The sequence below is a fragment of the Mizuhopecten yessoensis genome, unplaced genomic scaffold (genome assembly GCF_002113885.1).
Source record: "Mizuhopecten yessoensis strain PY_sf001 unplaced genomic scaffold, ASM211388v2 scaffold7521, whole genome shotgun sequence".
Taxonomy (NCBI): domain Eukaryota; kingdom Metazoa; phylum Mollusca; class Bivalvia; order Pectinida; family Pectinidae; genus Mizuhopecten; species Mizuhopecten yessoensis.
The window spans coordinates 482,475-485,025 of record NW_018407089.1 but is presented as its reverse complement, the minus strand read 5'-3'; the positions used below and the strand labels follow the sequence as shown (position 1 = coordinate 485,025).

Sequence of the window (2,551 nt, the reverse complement as noted above, 5' to 3'; positions counted from 1 at the left end):
AACACCCCGATTAAGCAACTGGTTCATTAAAAGTCATTATAAGGAAAGGTAAGTATGTGCAAGTTTTTTTACAATTCACTTTCTCAATTGATGAGAACTACTCAGTAAACATCAGGGCGTCTTCAATAAAAAAAATAATGATTTGTCACAAAACAAGGTCCGTATTTAAATACGTCTTCTAAAAAAACGTCATATGTTATAGGTCATATATCAAAAACTGATTTGATGGTGTTATTACAATAAATACTATCAGGACCACATAAAAAAAAACTGATACTCATTATTTTATTTCTTTCGGTATAAGTAATGTCAAAATGTACTTGATTATGGTAGGAATGCCTCTAAAGCAAGTTAATAACTGTAATATATGATAGGCAATAACTGTAAAGATAGCAATGTATGGCATTAAACCCTTCCGTTGATATTGCACAAAAAATGTTATCTAACCAAGAAAGTCAAAGCATGCACTAATCTTACGTCCAGTGTGTTTGTCTACAGCAGTGAGTTCAATCTCTGAGCCCCCGAAGTACATCGTTACGTTTGCTCCTCTGTCATTGCCTAACGATGTATCGGGCATTAGCAGTGTCATTTGTCCTATCTTCTGACAACTGTCGTCAGTAACATATCTAGGACTTGCAGCTATTGAAGCATACATTATGAACGTAATATATTTAGCTCCTGAATATCCTACTGTAAATGATCGAGTTATTGAAGATTCACCAATCTTCACAGGTGATCCTCTTTTGGCCAATATACTGAAACAATTTGCACACATCACAACACCATCCTCATCAACAAGTCGATATTTGTCACACTCGTCCCTTCCAAACGAGAATCTAGAGCATACCCCGTATGTGTATTTACATATCCGCTCTGACACAGTATTTGGACAGTGTCCGTTAATCATGGCTCCCTTCAGTACGGCCAGGCTCGCATCACAAGGGATGATTAAACAAATGTCTCCGGCGACGTTTCTGATGGCGTCCTGGAGAAGTGGACATTCGGAGTAGCCACCCACCATCAGGATAGCCTCACAGTCTTTAACCTCCGGTTTACTGAGGATATCAGACATGTGATCGGTGATGTGCTTGAACGATTGTTCAAACAAAGATAGTGTTTTATTTTGGGAGAGTCTCACTTTGTCGTGCTTCCATTCTACGTCTGTTGAACAGTGATTCATTTCAATAGCGTAAGCTATAGGTTTTCCCGGGTTGTACGCTGTGAATAATTCTAGTAGAGAATGAGGAACAGTTAACGTTGTTTTCGTTCCAACATCCTTACCTGTAAACGTCTTCTTTTTTACCTCAAAATTTCTGTGCAGGTCTATGATACTCGGTATCTCATTAGCCCTGAAGTGTTCAAACGCAGCCTTCCCGACAATACTCTCCAATAATTCCTCTAAAGCTTCGTCCACCTTTGTCCCGCCCCAGTCGCCGCCATTAGCTGCGTGAATTTCTTACAGAAATCCTTCCTTCATAACTTCATGTACAGTGATATCCATGGTACCACCTAAGGATAAATCAAGTAAAATGTATTCTGTAATGATTTAAACAGTTTAAAAAAATATCGGAAGGAATGCATGGTATATTATACAATCAAATATTAAAGCAGGTATATGAAGAAAGTTTGAAACCGATTTTCGTCACTTTTTACACCCGAGTAGGTTAAGTAGGAGTTATGTAGTATGTCAGATGACAAAATTTGCGATCTAAACTAAATCTTACCCCCAGAATCGAAAACGATGTATTTTGATCCTGATCGGAATGTTTCAACTTTGTCCGTGCGGTCTCCTGAGAGAAGATGAAATGCAGGAAGGTGTTTACAAAGCATCGATGCAGTCTCGGGTTCTAACGCTAGGATTAACTGATTTCTCGCAATTCCAGCCTGAATATATACAGGAAAATAATATAAAAAATTCAGCAAAACCATAAGTTGAACTCGGTCAAAGTGTTTACACAAGCAGTATATCGTATCAATCTTTGTGTTATATTAATATTACTTTTTTTTGTTATACTGGTGTCCCTATAGGATAATTTTTTTACCTTTTCAGCTGCCTCTCGCATCATCTGTTTGGCCGGGTCAGTCCATATAGCGGGTACAGTCACTACCCATCTGATTTCTGACTCCGGAACATCGACTGCACGATTTTTTTTATCGTTTCCATCATGTGGCCCTTCAGGTAACCTATCACAGCTGATATAACCTTTATTGCAGACATTTCCTTTCCATCGTGTGTTTTCAACATCTGATCTCTGTTAACCTGAAATATATATATCATAAATATTTTTCGTATAAAACTCGTACGCATCTTTTTCTGTTTGGAGTTTAACTTAGTCTGATTTCTATTCAGTTTAACATCCTTTTCACAGCTAAGGCTTTCCAAGGATGAGTGTTAATGCTTCTACAGTATATATCTGCAATATTGCGGAACGGATGCCGACTTTATAAAAAAAAAATTGAGTACTAACCGGCCCATCATCACAGAAGAAGGCCAATAAAAGGTAGATAAAACACGCAAAAGGAAATTACATCTAGTAAACAAAAGGAAAAA

General features: G+C 37.7%; 1 pseudogene; it reads right to left on the bottom strand.

Moving 5' to 3' along the window:
* Positions 1 to 300: 300 nt before the first annotated feature.
* LOC110453852 lies at positions 301 to 2,257 on the bottom strand (annotated as a pseudogene).
* Positions 2,258 to 2,551: the final 294 nt, after the last annotated feature.